At 45.3% G+C, this 23,224-nt stretch overlaps 1 non-coding gene across 1 annotated transcript; it reads right to left on the bottom strand.

Moving 5' to 3' along the window:
- Window positions 1–10,491: 10,491 nt before the first annotated feature.
- LOC119326896 lies at window positions 10,492–10,635 on the bottom strand. Its single transcript, XR_005158252.1, has one exon. It is a non-coding gene; the product is annotated as a U12 minor spliceosomal RNA (small nuclear RNA).
- Window positions 10,636–23,224: the final 12,589 nt, after the last annotated feature.

Below are 23,224 nucleotides of genomic sequence, written 5' to 3'. Positions count from 1 at the left end.
AGACTCAAAGAGGAATTTGAGATACTTGACAAGGCCCACAAGGTCTCGAAGGGTGCTCACGCTAACCTCAAGGAGTCTCATGCTCAACTCCAAGTTAATCTAATCAAGGAAAAGGCCACCTTTCCTCATATGGTATTAATTGATAATGCATGTGCTACTAACCCGTGTTGTGAGCATGTGCATCTTGTGGAGGAGAATGCCAAGTTGAAGGATCAACTTGAGAAAGGCCTTGTGACATGCATTCAAGGTGAGAAGAACCTCAACGACCTTTTGAGCAATCAAAAGGAAGTTGTGGCCAAGGAAGGAATTGGGTTTGCACCCAAGTCCAAGAGCAAGAAGAAGAAGAACAACAACAAGACCAAACGTCCTCCTCCTCTCAAGCAAACCTTTGTGAAAGAGGGAGAGGGTGCTCCTAAGGAGAAGAAGGAAAAAGTGAAGGGAGTTGGTGTCCAAAAGGGAAAAAGCATTTCCTCAAACAAAGCCGGCGACTTTAACCCGTCATATGTGTTGTGCCGTGCTAGTGATGGACATGTCTTTGCTAAATTTGTTGGTTCTCCTTATGAGTACATTGAATGGTCTATTTGGGTTCCCAAGACCCTTGTTACTAACATCAAAGGACCCATTACTAAATTGGTACCTAAAACCAAGCATTGATCTCTTGTAGGTGTTTGCTTCCGGTGGGGGATCATGGTTGCTCGATAGTGGAGCAACAAATCATATGACCGGGAGCAAGGACTTGGTGGTGGACGTGCAAGAGATTCCATCTATGCCCACCAATGTCGAGTGGGGTGATGCATCACATTCTAAGGTATTGGGTCTCGGCAAGGTTGTCATTTCTCATGATCTAACGATCGAGAAAGTCATGCTTGTTGAGTCCCTTGCATACAATTTGCTTTCCGTTCGTCAACTTCCACTCATGGGTTTTGCTACCTTCTTTGACATTGATACCGTGGCCCTCTTGTGGAGCAAGACTCTTAAAGTAGCCTTTGTTGGGCATGTTGAGAATGGTCTCTATGTGATTAACTTTTCGGAGCGATCCACTAAGACCGCGACATGCCTAATGGCTAAAGTTGACGTGGGATGGCTTTGGCATCGCTGTTTAGCCCACGTCAATATGAGATCTTTGCAAAGTCTTCTCAAGGGGGACCATGTTCGTGGACTAACAAATGTTAGTTTTGCCAAAGATCGTGCTTGCAGTGCTTGTATCGAAGGAAAGCTTCATGAAAAGGCTCACCCTCCATCAACCATCATCTACTTGAAGAGACCCTTGGAGCTCCTTCACATGGATCTTTTTGGGCCTCCATCTTTTGATAGTCTTGGAGGAAGAAAGTATTGCTTGGTGATTGTGGATGACTACTCAAGATACACTTGGGTATACTTCTTCAAGAGGAAGAGTGAGACTCAACAAACAGTCATCGACTTTGCAAATGAAGCTCAATGTCAACACAATGCAAAGATCTTGACAATAAGAAGTGACAACGGCACCGAGTTCAAGAACTACACCTTGGATGAGTTTCTTAGTGATGAGGGGATCAAGCACCAATATGCTGCTCCATACACCCCTCAACAAAATGGTGTTGCGGAGAGGAAGAACCGGACCTTGATGGATGCGGCTAGGACCATGATGGCGGAGTTCAAGTCTCCATACAACTTTTGGGCCAAAGCCATCAACACCACATGTCATGCATCCAATCGGCTCTATCTTCGCAAAGGCTTGAACAAGACTCCTTATGAGATACTCACCGGCAACAAGCCCAACCTCAAGTACTTCCGGGTGTTCGGTTGTAAGTGTTTCATTCTCAAGAAAGGTGTTTGTTTGTCTAAATTTGAGGCTAGAGCTCATGAGGGCATATTTATTGGTTATGCTACAAACTCTCATTCTTACCGTGTTCTCAACAAGTCCACCGGACTCATTGAGGAGACGTGTAACGTGGAGTTTGACGAAAATAACGGCTCCCAAGTGGAGCAAAGTGGTACTTGTGATGTAGGTGATGAAATTCCTCCCCAGGCCATAAGAAGAATGGGTATTGGTCAAATCCTACCCATTGAGGAACCCCTTGTGGCCGAAGGAGAAGGACAATGCTCCACTCAAGTGGAGCCATCACCTCCCCAAGACCCACACGCTTCCGAAGAACAAAGTGAAGGCCCTCATCCTCGTGAACAAGACCAAGGGCAAGATCAACCTCAAGATGGTGGTGAACCTATAAATGATGCCCAAGGTCAAGTTCTCCCCCTCGAGCAAGTTCAAGATCAAGAACAAGCTCATGACGGCGCTCAAGATGATCAAGTTATCCCTCCTCCTTCCACACCCGAGGAGGAATTAGAGCGTCGTGCCACGAAGATTGCTTCCAAGCTCACCACCCAAGGCCATCTCATGGAAAACGTGGTTGGAAGCCTAAGAAAGGGGGTAAGCACTCGTAGACAATTAGCAAACTATTGTGAACATCACGCGTTTGTCTCTTGTGTTGAACCCCAAAAGGTCTATGAGGCGCTCGAAGACTCGGATTGGCTCAATGCCATGCATGAAGAACTCAACAACTTCGAGTACAACAAGGTGTGGAGATTGGTGCCAAGACCATCGGGGAACCACAACGTCATTGGAACCAAGTGGATCTTCAAGAACAACCAAGATGCTCATGGGAACATCATTCGCAACAAGGCAAGATTGGTAGCACAAGGCCACTCCCAAGTCAAGGGTATCGACTACGGTGAAACCTTTGCTCCCGTTGCTCGTCTTGAATCCATTTGTTTGTTGATTGCTTATGCTTCCCATCACAACTTTAAGTTGCAACAAATGGATGTGAAAAGTGCTTTTCTTAATGGTCCTATTAATGAGTTGGTCTATGTCAAGCAACCCCCCTGGTTCGAGGACCCCTGCTTCCCGGATCATGTGTATCAACTCGATAAGGCACTCTATGGCCTTAAACAAGCCCCACGTGCGTGGTATGACCACCTTACCGAGTTGCTACAAGATCATGGATTTGAAGTAGGACAAATCGATCCCACTCTTTTTACTAAGAAGGTCAAAGGGGAGTTGTTTGTATGCCAACTATATGTTGATGATATTATCTTTGGTTCTCCTAACAAAGCTTTCAATGAGGAATTTGCCGCTCTCATGACCTCCAAGTTCAAGATGTCTTCGATGGGAGAGTTGAAGTTCTTCCTTGGTTTTGACATCAAACAAAGAAGAGAAGGAACCTTCATCAACCAAGCCAAATACACTCAAGACATGCTTAAAATATTCAAGCTAAGTGATGTCAAGCCGGCTACTACACCAATGCCTACCAAGTGCCAACTTGACATCGATCCCAATGGTAAAGCGGTGGATCAAAAGGTATATCGCTCCATGATTGGCTCCTTGCTTTACCTTTGTTCATCTAGACCGGATATCATGTTGAGTGTGGGGATGTGTGCATGGTTTCAAGCCGCACCGAAGGAAAGTCACTATGTGGCGGTCAAGCGAATCTTTCGATATTTGGCTCATACCCCAAACTTTGGCTTCTGGTACCCAAGAGGAGCAAACTTCAAGCTTGAAGGTTTTACGGATTCCGATTGGGCGGGAGACAAAGTGGATAGGAAGTCCACTTCCGGAGGGTGCCAATTTCTTGGTTGCTCTTTGGTAAGTTGGTCTTCCAAGAAGCAAAGTTGTGTGTCTCTCTCGTCCACCGAAGCGGACTATGTGGCGGCCGGTAGTTGTTCTGCTCAACTTCTATGGATGAGGCAAACTTTAAAGGAGTACAGTGTCATTTGTGACAAAGTGCCTCTTTGGTGTGACAATGAAAGTGCCATCAAGATTTCTCTCAACCCGGTGCAACACTTCAAGACAAAGCACATTGAGATTCGGTATCACTTCATTCGGGATCACATTAGGCGAGGGGAGATCGAGCTCAAGTATGTCAACACTCATGATAACCTTGCAGATATTTTCACGAAGCCCTTGGATGAAGCAAGATTTCGCGAGTTAAGGCATGAGCTAAATATCATTGATTTGAGCAATGTGACTTGAACCCGTGTACCCCCCACCACACTCAACTTGATGTCTAGTTTAGGTGTAGGCATGGACATAGGAGGAGTGTTGTTCTCTCAATGAACTCTCCCTGCCCCCATTATGCATAAATCGATCACCTCTTTCACATTAGCCATTTTTGATGGTACTTGTGCGTCAAAGACGAGTCTTGGTCAAGGGCCCAAGGATAATTCTTCGCGGTGCCATACCATCCAACTCAAACATAGGTGGCTTCGGCCACCGCCCTCTCTCCTCGAGAGGCTTTGTCGCTTGGTGGTTTCTTGTTGTCTTTCTGCCTCTAGTTTGTGCGTGTTCTTGTGGTTTCCTATGTGTGAAAAGCTTCCGTGCAAAGGCCTTCTTCTCATGTTGAAACTTGCGGTGACTTGAGTTCACGGTACTACCGCGGCCAGCTACGGTACTACCGCAGCCAGCCACGGTACTAACGCTTGTGGGAGCATGGTACTACCGTCACCAGTGGCAGTAATTTTTTTACTGTCGCCTAGTTGAGCAGTACTACTGCCTCGGTGCGGTACTTCCGCCCGAGCGGTACTACCGCGATGATACACGGTACTACCGCGCCGGTTTGGGCGCGTGGGGATAAGGACGGGCAGGGGGAGTTCTAACTCCCCATACCCATTCGCAGTTCTTCCCCCACGTCGCCTCTTTCTCTCCCTCGCTCAAGAACGGAGCCGGCGTTCGTCACCGGATCTCCTCCACCGGCTGCCCTCCCGTGATTCCGTCCGGTGGGATCGTTCCCCACCACGTGCTCTTGCTATGGACCAAGGTTTTTCCCCAACTCCCTCTCCTTGTTGATTGTGTTTGGTGTTTCTAGGTTTTGGGGGAGGCTTGTGTGTTCTTGAGATTCATAGGCTTAATCTATGCAAGAGTAGGATGAAGGAGCGTGGTATTGTGTAGGATTTATACTTGTATTGTTGTTTTGTGCTAGATTTGATCACCGTAGCACCGCTGTTGTTTCGCGGTTCTTTTCAGATTCAAACCGCCGGTTGGATCTGAACGCGACGCGGTACTACCGCCTGTCTGGCGCGGTACTACCGCTTGCACGGTACTACCGCCCTTCGGGAGTGGTACTATCGTGCTCTCTGCGGCACTAAAATTTTACTTCCGCTCCAACCACGGTACTACCGTGACCTCGCACGGTACTACCGCGTTTTGGAGCGGTACTAATATTTTAGTACCGCAGGCACTGACATTTCTACCGTGACTCGCATCTATCGCATGCCAACTTTCTCGTATGCCTTCTATGTGTTTCCTGTGCTTTATCATGGCCTTTGCATTGATCTTCTTCGCGTCTTTGGTGTTTTGTGTGTGTGTCTCAGGTGGTGGCTCTCGCCGGCCAATCCCAGTCGTGACACTGGCTCCAAGCGTCTGCGCAACCCAGGTGAAGTACCAGAGGGCTCTTCTGCCTCCAAGCGCAATGTTAAGACCTCAGCTAGCAAGCACAAGGAGCCCGCTAAGGGCATGAATGAGATAGCCCCATCTGAGTATGTCCGTCTCAGGCAGCTTCACCCATATGTGAGCCCTCGTTCCACTGTGAGAGGCTTTCAGTTGTTCTGGAACAAGCAACAGACCAACATCTATCTGGATGTCATCAAGAACAAGCATAATACCTACGTGGAGGTGAAATGGATTGATATGCATCACATGAGGAAGGACAAGTTCCGTGACTACTTTGGAGAGGCTCTGGACTTGATGGAGCAGTTTGGCATTGAGCATGTGATATTCTTTCACCTTGACTATGACCCTGAGCTTATCCGTCAGTTCTTTGCCTCTGTTTACTTTCACTCCAATGAGGAGCGGAGGATTACCTGGATGACCAATGGCCGTCAACTGTCTGCTACCTGGAAGGAGTTTATGGATCTTCTCCAGGCTCCTGATGATGGGCTCAACACTCCAATGGGTGTTCGCCCCCATGCCAATGCTGAGTCTGCCAACAAGGACAAGCTTGCACCGTTCATGTTTGAGAAGGCGCTCGCCAATGGCAAGACAACGTTGGTGCTCAACTCTTTTCTGGATATCATGTATCGCATCTTCCGCAACTCCTTGTTTCCTCGCATCGGTGACAAAGACAAGGTTCATGCCTATATGGTGGATATGATGCTCATTTGCGAGGAGGCTCGTTCGTCTCAGTCTCAGCCACTTGATATCTCACACATCGTGTGGTGTGAGCTTCGGTTTGTAGTGTTCAACCGCAAGGTGCCTATCTATGGGCCCTATCTGTTTTTGCTGATCTCGAAGACTTGGGAGAAGATGTTCCCTGGTGAGGAGTTCCTTGCTCCAGACTGGATTCGCCATGAGCCCATCTGTCTGCGTATCAAATCCAACTGGGCCAACACCACTACTCGTGCGGAGGCGACTGCTGCTAGGGCTGCTGTTGATGAGGAGGATGCTGGCGCCGAGGATGTTGCTGAGGGCCGTGCTACTAGGCCTTCCCAGGGTGCCACTATGCCATCATGGGCCAAGAAGCTGAAGGACAAGATGAAGACTCTTTTCTGCATGCAAGCCAAGGGGCAGTACAGGACTCACGTGGCGTCCAAGGAGAGTCGTCGCAGGGACAAGAAGATCTTGCAGCTCTATGGTGAGGAAGTGTCTGGCGGGTCTGAGGAGCGCATCACTCCATAGGCCAAGTGGATGGAGAAGCAAGGCTACAGGTGGACTGATTCTGAGGAGGATGTCGAGGAGACCATCCCTGCTATAGAGGAGACCGACGGAGAGGGTTGGGACGAGTTCCCTGCTTGAGCCACCTCTTGTGTGTAGGTGTCCTCTCTGCCTTTTTGGCGTCTCGATGCCAAAGGGGGATAGAGTGTAGGGATTTGCGAGTTTGCGAGTCGTCTGTGTCGTGTGTTTGCTGCTTTCTCGGTTGAACTATTTGCTGCTTTCTCGTTTGAACCTCGGTTGCTTTACTTTGTTTGGTGTAAGACACATGCACTCTATCTATCCTAGCGAGCTTGTGCTATATTGTGCTATCTTTATGCTATGCTCTACTTTGATGTTAATTATCGTGCCTTAGTCTCTAAAATATAGGGGGAGTATTGATCCTAGTCTGTGTACTATGCAGTCCAAAGCATTCATCTAGAGTGCACACATCTAGGGGGAGCCCGTCTATATTATAGAGAGGTGGGGTTTGCCCTTACTCAAAATTATCTTATCTATGTGCAAATCCCGTGTTGTCATCAATCCACCAAAAAGGGGGAGATTGTAAGGGCATATTTATCCCTTAGGAGTTTTGGTGATTGATGACAATGCTTTTGCGGACTAATCGTGTGCCTTGAGTTTCTCAGATACTTCATCACCTGGCACGAGACGATTCGATGCCCCTCGAAGACTATTGAAGTCGGCGTTGTTCTACGTTTCTCTTTGGTGGAGTTGAGTCGTAGGAAAGCCGTACTATTAAGAGGGGGTCCGCGTCGGAAAGGTTTGGGTGGAATCAACACGTACACTTGTCCTACCTTTATGTGCACTTTGGAGCTTCGCTTCGTTATCCTTGTTGTGCCGAAATCTGACGGCTACTGCTGTATTTGCGGTAGTACCGCAAGTACCAACGGTAGTACCGCTGTGGGTCATGGTAGTACCGCTCCTCTGGAGCCGTAGTACCGTGGCTCCCAGGCCTAGTGCCGCTCCGGTACGGTAGTAGGGGCAGATGTAATTTTTTACATCCGCGCCACCCACGGTAGTACCGCTCGTCCAGCACGGTAGTACCGCGGGAGCCCACGGTAGTACCGTTCCCCTGGAGTCGTAGTACCGTGGCCCTCCTACCCAGTACCGCGGCGTCACGGTAGTAGAAGCAGATGTAATTTTTTACATCCGCGCCTCAACGGTAGTACCGCGCCTCGTTCGCGGTAGTACGGCGTCGGATTTTTTCACCACCTCATTTTCAGCGGAAGTAGGCACGGATGTAATTTATTTCATCCGCGCCCTTCCCAGGCAGTGACTCTCCTGCCTTGCGGTAGTACCGCAAGGGGGAGCGGTAGTACCGTGCAAGCGGTAGTACTGCACCCTAGTCAGGCTAGTCCCGGCCTTTGCTACTGTCGCGGAAGTACCGTGGTCCACCACGGTAGTACCGCGCCCCCGGAGCGGTAGTACCGCGTGTCGCGGGCTGAACATGTGGATGACGGTTGGATATTTCCCATGACTATATAAGGGGCGTCTTCTACCTCTAGTTGACTACCTCTTCCACCTCTAAGCTCCATTGTTGCTTCAAGCTTCATTTTCGCTCGATCTCTCTTCCTAGCCAATCAAACTTGTTGATTTGCTCGGGATTGGGTGACAAGGGCCCGATCTACACTTCCACCACAAGATATTTGATTCCCCCCACTTATCCCTAGCGGATCTTGTTACTCTTGGGTGTTTGAGCATCCTAGACGGTTGAGGTCACCTCGAAGCCATACTCCATTGTGGTGAAGCTTTGTGGTGTTGTTGGGAGCCTCCAATTGTTGTGGAGATTGCCCCAACCTTGTTTGTAAAGGTTCGGTCGCCGCCTTCAAGGGCACCAATAGTGGAATCACGGCATCTCGCATTGTGTGAGGGCGTGAGGAGAATACGATGGCCCTAGTGGCTTCTTGAGGAGCATTGTGCCTCCACACCGCTCTAACGGAGACGTACTTCCCCTTAAAAGGAAGGAACTTCGGTAACACATCCTCGTCTCCACCGGCTCCACTCTTGGTTATTTCGTGCCTTTGCTTTTGCAAGCCTACTTGTGTTACATCCATTGCTTGATTTTGTGCTAGTTGTTATTGCATCATATAGGTTGCTCACTTAGTTGCACATCTAGACAACCTACTTTGTTGCTAAGTTTAATTTAGTAAAAAAAAGCTTAAAAATTGTTAGTTGCCTATTCACCTCCCCCCTCTAGTCAACCATATCGATCCTTTCACATGGGCACGTTCACCCACTGCCTCTGCCGGCGTAGGCGGAGGCGGGGTGAACTCCGCGGGGAAGGGGACGACGGGGGCCTTGCCCTTCGACTTGCTGCTGCTGCCAGAGAAGAACCCCATTTGGGCGGCTTGGGTGGCTGGGGTGGCTAGGGTTTGCTTGTCGGCGACGGGGAGCGAGCGTGGCCTAGATGGGGATGGGAACTGGATGAGGATAGCTCCACCACATGGTCGGCTTAAAAAGGACGACCGTCATCGATGGCACGTGGGTCCGGGGTCATAAATTAAGCTGACCCGCAAGGGGGCGGGTAGTTGGGCGACCGTCAGGTGGGGCCGCGGCGGATATCGAGAAGGCGCGCGTGGCGTCCGTTCCGCGTCCGCACCGACGCATTTGGGCCGCAAATGCATCGGCGCGGACGCGTTTTGGGTTTGGGTCGGCGTGTTGGGCCTCCACTTTTGTCCGCCCCGACCCAAACGAACGGCGGCGGACGAAATGGGTCGCCCGGTTGAAGTTGCTCTGAGTCACTAGGGGAACCAGGCATTCAATGCACAATATATTATACTCCCTTCGTTCCAAAATAAGTGACTCAACTTTTTTCACAAATTTCTTTTTTACAAAGTGAAGTGACTCAATTTTCTTTTTACAAAGTTGAGCCACTTGGTCAGTACAAAGTTGAATCAACCCATTACAAAGGGACGGAGGGAGTGCATAGTAAGAGGTTTGGACCGCACATTATATATATTCCTAATTATATACTGAATAGTACTAAAAAATATATACTTAATTGAATGTTAAAAGGGAAACGATTAGTTTCACCCGGCTAATTTTTAGCGCGCGTCCGCCGCCCACTGTGCCGTTAGATCCCTGTTCCGTTTCTCCCACGATACACAGTGTCTTCACGTCCATCCCTTGCACGTGCGTGGTACTCGTGGGATATTAGCTGATGCTTATCCATGTGTATTTGATGTTTACTGCCGCACACACTACTTTGTGCACTGCTGCCATGTACGGCACACCATAGCTGCTTTTTCCAATGGCGTATCCTGTGCGTCTTTAGAGATGTGGCTTTAGCAAAATTGATAGGTTAGTGTTGCAAAGTGCTTCTACGATTCAGTTGTTTTAGGAAAACGCTTGGCTTCTACCGGCAGATCAGACGCGACCATTCGCTACTCGTCCGTACGACACGTGTCCTGAGGGAGCGATCTTTTTTCTTTCTTTCGGTCAACGCGGGCACCGCTCCGTGCTCAATGTCCATTACGATGAGTTTCCGCAAGACCCCTGTTGCAAAAAAACTAAATTGCAACAAGACTTCTGTTGCAAAAAAAAATCTTGCAAAATTTCTGCAACATGACTCATGTTGCAGAAATATCCCGCAACATGACCTATGTTGTAATGATAAAAGGGTGACGCTTAGTGGCTCAATTCGTCGCATCCGTTGCAATTTCTTGTTTGAAACAAGGCCTTCGTTGCTGAAAAAACTGCAACGAAGCTTTTGTTGCAAAGATAATTATTTTGCAACAGATCTCTGTTGCAAATAATAATAATATGCAACTTGACATATGTTGCAAAAATTTCCATAACATGACCCGTGTTGCAGAAATTTTCCGTAACACGACCGCAGTGTCAGTGCCCGCTCCAGCCTCTTTCCCCTACAAAAATTGCCGTGCAGGTTTTGACCCCGCACCGCGAGCGGCTCTCACCGCAGCGCTTTGTTTTCCTTACTCATTAGTTTAAGGCAGACTTTACCGCTAGCCCCGCACCCCATATATGTACCATCCGATGCATCGCAGTGCCGCTGCGCTTGGCGAGGTGGGATTATTCTGTGGTCGAACCTTTCCTCTCCATTTATGATGGTTGCTCGTGCATGGCCCAGTCCATGGGTTGCTGGCTCGCTGCTGGGCCGGTGGAGATGTGCTTGAACGTTTGCTTTTCCCGAGTATCGCGCAGGGCTCGTTCGGCCTGCAACCTCTTTCAGATATGTTACGACTTTTGTCTAAAAAAAAAGATATATGTTACGACTTTTTTGTTTTTGAGGGAATTCATTTGTTACGACTTTGGTGTTCGCCTTCTTGGAGTGGCTTTTTTTTTCTGTTTGATATCTCGAGAGTGAAGAATAATAGCTTTGGTCTCAAAATGCTAGTACGCCCTTGGTTTATTTGCCTACAGAGGAACTCTACATCGTTATTTAGATTGTGGAACGTATCTGATGGACCTTTTCTTTTGTAGTAGTTTTCAGACACACCGGTGGTTATTGTTGTACTTCGTCTCAGTGTGCAAAAAATACAGAAGCATTTTTTATTGAAAATATTACCCGTATGCTTATTCTCTTTTGTGCATCCAATTACATGATGCTTTGCAGATAATTAGCGCCTCTCATTCCGCCCAGCTGCACACCTTCGTTCCCCATCTGTGTCCTTCAGCTGCTTTGTTGCTCGCGCGTCCGGCAACGGGTGTGGCTCCCCTTCGTGCAGTTATGGCCCCGACCTAACCATGACTTCCTCTTCTTCCATTCGTGATCTGACGGTTTGGGATTGCTCGGACTCTGGCCACGGCAAAATCTCCACATACTATGCTGGCAGCGGCGACACCCGTAGGTGCCGTTCCCTTCTTAGAGACGTTGTCACGACCGTTATCTGGGCCCTCTTCAAAGATTAGGGGAAACCCTAGCTCCGGTTATCAGGATCAGACGGCAGTGGCGTCTCGGCGTCATTCTTCTTCATGAAGGCGTTGTCTTATTTGCTTGCGGCATTCTTGGGTCTTCATGATCGTCTTGTTGTTGGGTTGGGCTACTCCTCCGGATGACGAGTTTAGCTGTATTTTTTCTTGTTTGGGCCGAGCATCCCCTACTTCTCTACTCTGCGCATCATGTTCACGCCTATTGCGTTTGTCTCATGTGTGGTACCATATCTTGTACTCATTTTAAACTTCTTCTATCAGTGGAATGATACGCAAACTTTGCGTATTCATGAAAAAAATACTCGAGTGTTGCTGCTGTAATTAGTTACAATAATCTCAATGAGATTTTGTCGTACGAAGCATTGGTTTTTGGATTAAGGCCCTGTTTGGTTACAGAGACTAGACTAGAAAAAATCCCTTTTAGTCCCTATGTAACCATACAGGAGTGAATTTTTCTATAAGGAGTAGAAAAAGACTCTACTGGAGGGTCTTTTTTTTAGTCCCTAGGACTAAAAAAAGTCTAGTCCCTTGCAACCAAACACCCCCTAATAATATGAGAACTGAAACTAAACAACTCATTGTATTTTTTATTGCATTGTTGTAGAATATTTATTAGATATAAGTAGAATGCATGCTGCATGTTAAGGTGTGTCTTTTTTCATCCATGATGACATAACAAGATGGTTTGACATAGTTGCACGCTGAGAGAAGTGCATGCTAAGATGGGTCTTTTGCTCTACATGGTGACATGATGAGTTCCCATAGCTGCATGTATAAAAAATGTCCATCATACAATAAAGAAAATTCTAGTGGGTTCATCGTGTTTAAAAAAAATTGAGCATGTACTTGGTTGCGGCAGAGTAAGAAGCGTCTGGAGCTGGTTGAAGTTGAGAAGATCAACAAAACTGTTTGGTACATTTTTTAGAACGGTTGGTGAGGCTGTAGCTAGTGGTGAGAGTCTATAATGCCCCTGGATGTTGAGAATGTTATTTAACACTGATTTGACATGATTTATCAGATTATACTGTATATTAGCTCAAATAAATGTTTCTCGTCTAATTTAGCCCAAAAATAGTTTTATTTTCACTACTAATAAAATTTGGTAGATATTTTTTAAGGACTTCATCCATGACCACATAAAACAAGCGCCAGTGTTTTTCTTCAATGAGTACGAGGAATTTGATATGTATTTTCAACTAGTGTGGCTGACGGCACACTGAGAGATTGCAATGTATAGAAAGTTTTTTAACCTTTTATCTTTTGCTGGCTCATTCATGTTGCCACCTTAGGGCATTTCTAATTGATCTCTATCCGGCGTTAGAGGAGTACAAAATCAATTTTACTACTCTAACGCACACACCGATCCCTAATCTGCTGTAAGGGAGTAAAAATTATACTCCTGTCTCAACTTTCTTCCCTAAATATACTACACTGATACAGTTTCAACGTATCTATATTTTTTATTGTTTCGTGCTATTATAGTATCAATGTTGGATGTTTATATGTATTTATATGCTATTTTATATCATTTCTGGGACTAACCTATTAAGCTAGTGCAAGTTGTTGTTTTTTTTGCTTGTTTCTGGTTTTTTTAGAAAATCAATATCAAACGAAGTCCAAACGGAGAAGAAACTTTGAATTAATTTTTTCTGGACCAGAAGGGACTCATGAAGATTCAGGACAAGACCTGAGGAGTCACGAGGTAGCGACAAGCTCAAGGGGCGCAACCGGGGGGGGGGGGGGGCACCACAAGTTGTGGGCCCCTTGTGGCACTTCCTAACCTAATTCCACCTCTATAAATTCCCAAACGGTCCTCGTATACCAGAGAGCTACCCGAAACACTTATTTCGCCGCTGCAAGTTTTTGTTCTTCCACGATCCCATCTGAAGGCCTTCTTCAGTACTCTTCCGGAGGGGGAATCGATCACGAAGGTTTTCTACATCGTCCTTGATGCCCTACCGATGTTGCGTGGGCAGTTCACTACCGACCTACGGGTCCACTTTTATTTATTTTATTTTCTTTCGAAATTTATCTTATTACCTATTACTACGAGATTTAATCCTTACAAGTAACCGTCGTGGGGATTGACAACCCCCTTATTTGCATTGGGTGCAAGTATTTGCTCTTTTGTGTGCAGGTACTGCTAACGAGGTTCTGTGTGGTTTTCCTACTAGATTGATAACTTTGGTTCTTAACTGAGAAAAATATTATCTGCACTGTACTGCTTCATCCTGGGAAATGCCAACGCAACTCACAAATATCATCCATCAAGAAGGGATGGAGTATAAATTTCAGATCTCTCTCGCACCTCCTCCTTCTCCTTTTGTGCGGCACCGCGTTGCTCCCCTACACGCTACCGCGTGCCGCCTCGCCCCTCCTCGGACTCCCCATCCACCTCTGCCTGCCCCGGCCCTACTGCTGTTGGCTTTGGTGCAGGCAACTGCAGGGCCACAACAAGGTCGAAGGTGGCCGAAAGTAGGCAGTTGCTCGTAGGCAAGGCCACGACAAGGTCGAAGGTGGTCGGGGCGAACAGGAGGTCGCAGGCTCGCAACAGCTGGAGATGCATGCGGGCGACGCCTGGGTGGAGCTACAAGTAGCAGCAACAGTCATGGGAGATTGATCGCGAGGGCAGTGGCCATGGCTGCGGAGGGCGGAGCCCCGGCCAGGGGGCGGCGGAGCTCCCTGGCCAGAGTTGGAGGCGGGTGAGGGTCAGTAGCAGAGTAGCAAGGCAAGGGCGGCGTTGTAGCCGCGGGCGCCATGGGAGGCGAGCCCAGGGGCGTGGGGCTCGGGTGCCTCCCCTGGTCGCTTTGTGTGTGTGTGTGTGTGTGTGTGTGTGTGTGTGTGTGTGGCACGGGAACGAAAGGGAGAGATCAAGAGATGGGGATCTGGGCGTCGATTGAGAAGGAGGTGAGCAACCCCGGCCCTTGCCTCAGTTCACGCACGAACGCGCAGCCTGCTCGCGCCCCTGCTCTCCAGTGAACCCCCTGCCTCGCTCCCCTGCGCCGCGTTTGGAAGATTGATTGGGATCACCAAGTGTTTGTGGGATTCCTTTGAGCGGGTGGGCACTCGTTAGGCGCCGGGTTCGCGCTGCAGGTGGGCAAGGCACTGGCCAAGGACGGCGGTTGGTGCCCTCCCATCGAACACCCCTAGCCACAGGATGGGGGCGATGAGAAGACTGACGAAGTCGGACATGCTCACTCGCCATGCCGGCTTTGTCACCATCCTCCTGGGGCACATAACAGGTGTTCGGCGTAATGTATGAGCGAAAAGTAAGTTTTACTTCATTATATTAAGGCAATTGACTAGGTCTGGCCAAAATTAAGTGAAGTAAATTTACTCCACTAAGGGTTTACTCCATCGGATATAGCACTATTTATTGAGGATTGGTTGGAAATGCCTTTATGTGACTCGTGAGTTGTAAACTTTATAACTCTGAAACTATGCAATACTAGTAGAATGCCCGTGCCTTGCCACGGGCTTTTAAGATATTTTGCTAGAGTTATATATAAACATAAATTTCTCTTTTGTAGAGAAGATAGCAGTAACAATTGGATAATAATTGAAATCCACTTCATTTGTAATGTAAGTTGGTAAAAAAGGTAATTTGATGATGTATACAAGAGAACAATGATCCAACTAATAATCTGTTTTACGAATTAAGATCTACTTGATCCGCTTAATATATTCTCGGACGATATCACGAATGTTGTCTTTTTCTTCATTCGCACGATACTTAACAAGTACTCCCTCCGTCCCGAAATGTAAGACGGTTTTTGATACTATGATAGTGTCAAAAAGCGTCTTATATTTTGGGACGGAGGGAGTATAATAGAAACTTCTTCGTCAACTCATGACCATCCATCACGAGTAATATATGTAATTAACACGAATATTTCATGTCGAAGGTCTTAGAATGTGCAACGAAGAATGCTCATCGTGCAAACCAGACGAACCAATTCTTTACCATTCATTAAAAACAAAATAGTCAAACAGATCACTGAAGTTTCCTAAAAAATATTATATTGAATATAGTGGTAACAAAATAAATGATTTTATCTAGAATGCTATGATAACGAAATATATAATCATCTAAATATATTGGAATTCCATCCGGGTTGCACTAATTTGAGTGCGTCATTGAATTACCTCGGAAATATTTGCAATTTCACTAAATGCCTTAGAGTTTTAATTTCTGGCACTGTGATATATGGATAGGATCCAAACATATACATGGCGTGCATGTTTGTCAATGACATATAAGATGTATCGACCGATGAATGCATATAAAAGATAAATCTACAATTGGTAGCAGTTAGAAGCCATAAACCATGACAATGATGGACAAGAGACCCTACTTACCAAGTTACACGGTGAGATATTGTTGTCTATCAAACAACGTTGCTAACATCTGAATATTCGTGCTGAATCTAACATCATGGACTAAGTAAGAAAAAACTTTTTAGAAACATATTGATACTAATGATTTTGAATGACTAATTTTGACAACTTACACAAAGTTGTAGATCCATGAAGTGTACAGGAAGGTCTATTAACAATGATGCCTCATCACATGCCAGTATACACATGACCATGTTGAAATAATCATTATTCATAGATCGCTCTATTTTAACTATGCACTGAAGTTTTTTGAGATGTACGCTAATCGATGGGTTATCGAGATTCGCACCCATTCCTTTCTAAAAAAAGGATGTTAAGAATCATAATAATGTATATTGGCACACTATATATTTCAAAATGTTGCTTACTCCAAACACTCAGCATCATTGATCAACATGATGTAGATACAGAGCCCGACAACTAATTCATGAGGATCCGTGGGCATGATGGGGTTTGGGGTATAACGTTTATCTTCGACTCCGTTAGGTGGAATCTCGAGGAGCACAACATTAGAATTGGATAAAATTTATTCATCGTTAGATGTGTAGTATATCGAACTTCCTTTTAACTTAGGGGAGCACTAGGCATTAGACTACTGATGTTTTGCATCCATCAGACCACTCACAGGCCATCAGACCAAATGCATGTGCACCGTCGATCCTCTAAATCGCCTTGCTTAATTAGCTGGATTGTAGCGTTAATTGATTGCTTCCTCGTAATGCCCTCCATGGGCCCAGTGGTTGCACCTTTTTTGCCGGGATGGGCTTGGTGGTAGTTAGTTTGGTAATTTATCAATCAATGCTTCCAAACCAAATGCTTCCGAGATTCTAAAAAAAGAAAAACCAATGGTTCCGAGAATCAAATCTGGTATGAGACGAAATTAATCCCCCGAATTTCAGAAACAATTTTGGTATTTATAACAACCAATCTGGCATATTACTCATTATATTTGTTATTGAGATATATTTTTGGTGATGGTAATATGTTTTTCTTGCCAAGGAAACATTCTTTTCATTGGATAGAAGCATCATTTCTCTTGTGCGATGGAAAAAACTAATTCACGTGATGATAGTGTCGTAACAAAAAATGGCTAAAGAAACAACTTTTTGTGAGACACAAATATGCTTCACAAAAAAAACGGTGGAAGCACAAAGAGAAGCATGAAGCGTCGAAACAATTTCCAGCCAATGTGAACAATAATTTACCACTCTGTAGACAAAAACAACAAAAAAATACTATTACAACAACACTATTTTGTACTTTTATGTCTTGTCCAGCCGATCGTCAACAATTTAGCACTCAAATTCATTGTAACATCATCCTGATTGTGTGAGAAACTAACAAGCACGGCTTGAAACATTGCAGCAAAATGTCTTTACAATGGAAGCACCCATGAGAAGAGACAAGCAATGAAGCACACACCAACATAGTTAAAAAAAATAAAATAAGTAAATGTCATTACAATTTACCAAGAGAGGCAGCAGGACATTGTTTGAAGCATACTTTAATGTTGGTTGAAGCATAATCTAACAACGGTTGAAGCAAAAGTTGACTGCCATAGTAACATATTGAGAAACAATAATATATAATTACATGGTCGAGAGCAACCACGCTGGCACGAATGAGGGAATGACACCCTTGAACTTGGACAACCGAGTGTTTGCCTTGCTAGTTTACTTCCAAAACGATGACAAAACATTGGGCACTGGAGATGATCAATCTCATGTCACACTACATGCCCACCATCGATGACCATGACATGCTCACCGTCGGGAAAGCATGATCTTCCACTCTTGTTAGCCTTGCAGAAATTAAGGAAGCATGATTAGTTTTATTTGGATACAAAGATGATGCCTAGAAACAATATGAAGGATGCAATGAAGCAAATTGAACACAATGTAGAAGCACAAGTGTGAAGAAAATGAAGTAAACCATAGTAAGAAATAAGCATAACTGTGCATCGTCAAGTAGCACAAGTATGAAAATCATGAAAATTGGATGCATCATATTGATGTGTCTCAACATAATTTCCGTATAGTGGAAGCATATTTTTGTTAAATGGGGGTAAAAATATATTTTTGCGTAGTCATGCAAATTAGGACAAGGAAGGGAGTGACCTGCATCTTGCCCATAATATATGTGAAATTTAAGAAGCATGATTTAGTCATTGATTAGTAAACATATGACGCCTACAAGTTACGTGTGATTCATGGAGACTGATCAAAACAAAACACAACATAGAAGCACAAGTTGAGTATGTATGAAGCAAATTGGACTCGGTATTGACAGGGTAAACATTAAGAAAATTGTACGGACAGATGTTGCATAAGTACTATATGTACGAAGCATGGAAAGCTCGAAGCATGGTATAGATGCAATCTTGACATACTTCTTTGATGAGGAGAGTCAGGACCAAGGCTGGATGAGGATGGTATGGAGGCTGATTAGTGCAATCGACCGTGTATGCCCCCTTCATCTCCGAACATAGACAACAAAGAGGAAAAAGGGAAGACACAAATCCTCCCATTGATCCGCGCCTCTCCTAACCCTCATAGAAGGAAGAACAAAAATGTATCATGTCAATATGATTTATCTTAATTAGAAGCATCGAGCATTGAAATGGAAATTAAAAAAATACGCAGCAACCTGGAGATGCACGTTTCTACCACCTACTTCCCTAATTCACCAAAAAAGGGAATGAGCTATATAGAAGCAAACTATCTAGATAGTAGAAATTTTGGAATCTGTATAAGTAAGAAGTGTGAAAAGGTGATATCTGATCATTACTCATCTAAGTTGGAAGCACAAGATTTTGAAAAATAGAGAAGGACGGAGGCAACTGCTGATTGGTCATAACAAGGAGAAGAAGAAAATTTGTAAAATAAAACGCAGGAAGTATGGATGAAATCCTTATAAATCGAAGAAGCACATGAAGTGTAATTCTGAAACACCATTTGCAGGAAGCATGCAAATATGTTATTTCAGTACGATTCATCTTAATTGGAAGCAGGGAATAAACCAAGATGTTCAAAGTTATACCAGGCAACAATACGTTAGAGGCCAACTATGATTGTAGAAATGAGAGGACCGAAAACTTAGGTACTCAGTACTCATGCAACCGGTTGATCTTTCCGGCAAGCAGGTGATGCAACAGAAACAAAGTGGGGATGATGGCCATAGTCGCCTAAAGCCAGGATGGTAGGATGATGAGGTTCCTCAATTGTTGTATCGAGGATGGTGGGCCGACGGGGTTACCCCGAACGGAGTCAATTCAATCGATGAGTAGCCTGGCGAAGCACAATTCGTAGTTGAGGATGGGGGCATGATCCCATAGCACCGTCGCCCGGGGGTCACATTGGTGGAGAGGAAGATGGGGCATCCAGTCTGCTCGACGACAAGTAGATCCGGACCAGGGGGAGGAGCTGGCTGGTGAAGCCGTGATGCGAGGTGGTAGCATGGCTCGTTGGGGGAGAGGCGAGTGAGGTGGAGGAAAAGCTCCGCAGCTTTGGGCGGGGCAGGCGATTAGGGACGACAGAATCACGGGGGAGACCGGGAGAGGATTATGGGTGGGATTTGCGGCTTGCGGGTGGATGTGGGATTTGTTTCTTTTTTTACATACGAAGCAAAATCTTGAGCGTCAGATTTCGAACGAATCGACGACATTCTAGTGATATGTCGATCGCTTTTCTTCATACTACAGATAGGAAGGGTTTCCCTTTAACTTATTCATGTCCGACTCGAGAAATATGACAACAAATTTTGAAAGTGTTTCATATCCTATTGCAAAATATTAAAAGAATCAACTTTGGTATAATATTTTGAGATAAAATAATGAGATCATGTATGAAAATGAAATACCTGGGTGAAATTATTAGACAATGTATCTCCTGTCCAATATTCCATATAATTTAGCATTAGAGTAAACAAACTATTTAAACAAGCAATTGCCTTTCATTATACCCACATGCATGCATCGGCTAATAGATGCACCACATATTTTTATCAAGATTTTTGACAATAATTTCTATTACACGATATCTTTGTGTTCATGAATACCAACCACAATAATTTCAATTTGTGGCAAGTGCTTACCCATCTGTTTTGCATTGCCTCCTGAAACTGTTCTACTGCCTTTCATAACATTGAGATCGGTGCACTTATGATCTTTATTAACCTTCAGACTCTTTTCTCCAAATTTCAAACAATTCTCAATTCCGAGTAACTATTTCATATGAAAAAAGAGTAGAGATTGAGGAAAACAAAAGACATGTCAAGAGGACAAAAAAATAACGGATAGTTACCGTAGTAGCATGGTCACTCTGTTTGACCCAAACACCAAGAGAGTACAATACTTGAATCTCATGTTTTTCTGGCGTTGATGACTGATAGATACCAATGGGACCTGGTAATGTTAATCAAAAGGAATAGCTGGCGTAAATATCATATAAGTCCTAGACACAATTAGATAAATAATAATAATTAGTCTACACATGGATTAATTAAAAATGCTTCATTATGTGCATGGATAATGAGGTGAGATTAAAGATATCTTGTTGTAGATAAGTATTAATATGTTGTACGATGTGACGACATTTTCATGGGTCTATGGCTTTTTCTACATCTCTTTTTAGCTGAACAAATCCAAACATGCTAATAATATGTACATTTTCACCAGCCCTATCTCGTAGATGGTCGTGAGCATGCATACAATATATAGAAGCATTTATCACCTATAATTCAACACTTAGAATATATTTATGTTATTAGATATTATATATATTATATGGTTTATATTATCAAGTAGAAAGTTTATGCGATTGGTCTTACACCGTCATTCAAAAAAATATCATCTTTTATAAGGCATTCCACCTCGTCGTTTGATAACAAGGCATCTCCAGTGTTCAGTTTTCTTCCGGGCAGACATGATTGATTCAGTGACTATAATATCTCTAGGGGTACATACATAGTCTATCATCGTGATATAAAAATGAGCCAAATCAGTATACAAAAATATGCTAAATTAGTTGAATACAAAAAATAAAATGCCGAACGAAAGATCGATAATCACATTGAGAAAATACCTTGTGTGATAACATTTATATTTGCCTTTTTTGGTTGGCTATGAGATGTCACTGCTTGCACATCAATTTTTTGTAAACTAAACTCAATGAATTTTTGGCCCCATCCAGTGATGTCACCTCAGAACCCTTGTCGATGGATTCTTTTTGAACGCCACCAGAATCCATCTCTATCTCTCTCATATTTTGCAAAAATAATCATATGGAGAATGCATCTATTGTATTATCATCTACAACATACATAAAAAGTAGATGAAAATGCAAGGAGGAAACACCACCACCGTGTGATATTACCGAAAATACATGCTCCTAACCACATAAATAACAAATAGAGCAATGGTTGTCATATATTTCAAAGATACCTTCAAGCCCTGCCTCTATATATAGTATCCACTCACAACTCAAAAAATAGCTTCCTAATTCCTATACGTTTATGGTTGAGTGGTACCTTGGTAATTAGGTAGAAACTTTTTAGCTAATTTGTCCATCAGTTTCGCCATCCATTTTGCCATACATAACACCATTGCCTGGAAATGAAAGAGACATAATCAGGTGTGTATAAAAAATTAATGCAAACTTGACTTTGCAAACTGAAGAAAAAGAAATACAAAAAATATAGGCACACCAATCAAACAATTGCTAAGAAAAGAAATAAGAAACTTAGATTGTTATTCAGTGGTAGGTACCAAGTCTTATGTGTACATTTGCAAGTAACAATCTCCGTTTTGCTGGATAGGCACATGTAAACATCTAGTGTCACTGACAAATAAATTAATTAGTCATCTCTTGCATAGTTACCTGAAACCCAAACATAATGTAAGCATCTGGTGGTGGCTTATTGGAAATTTTGGGGTCATGCTGTCAGCATAGTCCGTTTCTGTATTTCATGGGTCCTTCGGGTCCAATGGGATGCCCTGTTGGTAGGACTAGGGTTCCTACCGGCTCTACTCCTTAGGTTATAAGGACAGAACAGCGGAGGTCGGGGGCGAGCACGCGAGCTTCGGCGCGTCGGCGCCGTCACGAGGGAGGAGAAGGGCGGCGGCGGTTAGGGCAGGAGGCGGCTAGGGTTTTCGGCTCCTCTGGAGCCGGGCAATAGGATAGAAATATATTTATTGCTTAATCTCGAAAAGGTGTCTTACAACTAATATTTATAACCTCAAAACGAATAGCCTAAAATAACTTGTGGGCCAAGCCCCTAACTACTGCCCAGTGGGCCTCCTCCAGTTATATGTTAAACCGGTCATAACATCTCTCTCCGCCTGCACAAACAGCTCGTCCTCGAGCTGAAAGTCTGGATAGTGGTGGCGGAAGTCATCACGTGGCTCCCAAGTAGCCTCCTTCACCGGAAGACCCGCCCACTGGATCAAAACGAACCACAACCCGCGACGGAGTTGTGCCTTCAACACCTTCTCTGGCTCCGGAAGAAGACGTTCGTTGGCGGTCGAAGGAAGCGCGGGTGGAGCTGCCGGTGGCTCTCCACGAAAAGCCTTGAGCAGCCCCACATGAAACACGTCGTGGATGCAAGCGCCGGCCGCTAGCTGAAGGCGATAGGCCACCTTCCCGATGCGCTCCAAGATAGTGAAGGGTCCGGCTTAGCGAGGATCGAGCTTGCGCTTCGCGCGCGGGTCGAGTGACTGCGTAGAGCGGTGGAGAAGACGCAGCCACACCCAATCACCCACCGCGAACTCCGCCTCGCGATGGTGGTGGTCATAGTAATGCTTCGCCAGCTGCTGGGCCTGAAGGAGACACTGACGGACCTCAGCAAGCATCTTGTCACGGGTGCGAATAAGGTCGCCCGCGGCCTCCGTCCGCGCCGTAGCCGGGTCCACCGACAAGATAGGTGGAGGCGGCCGACCGTAGACCACCTGAAATGGTGTCGCACGCAGGGCGGAGTGATAGGAGGTGTTGTAGCAGTACTCCGCCCATGCGAGCCAATCCACCCAAGCGCGAGGCCGATCACCTGTTACATAGCATAAATACATGGCAATCACGTTGTTAACCACCTCAGATTGGCCGTCCGTCTGGGGGTGGAAGGCCGTGCTGAAGCGGAGCTTGACGCCCGCCATCCTGAAGAGGTCGCGCCAGACATGGCCCGTGAACACCGTGTCGCGATCACTGACGATCGAAGAAGGGAAACCGTGCAGACGGACGATCCCGTTGAAGAAGGCACGGGCCA

The sequence above is a fragment of the Triticum dicoccoides genome, chromosome 6B (assembly GCF_002162155.2).
Source record: "Triticum dicoccoides isolate Atlit2015 ecotype Zavitan chromosome 6B, WEW_v2.0, whole genome shotgun sequence".
Classification (NCBI taxonomy): Eukaryota; Viridiplantae; Streptophyta; class Magnoliopsida; order Poales; family Poaceae; genus Triticum; species Triticum dicoccoides.
Note: the sequence above shows the minus strand (reverse complement) of the source record. Positions and strands in the feature narration are given on the sequence as shown.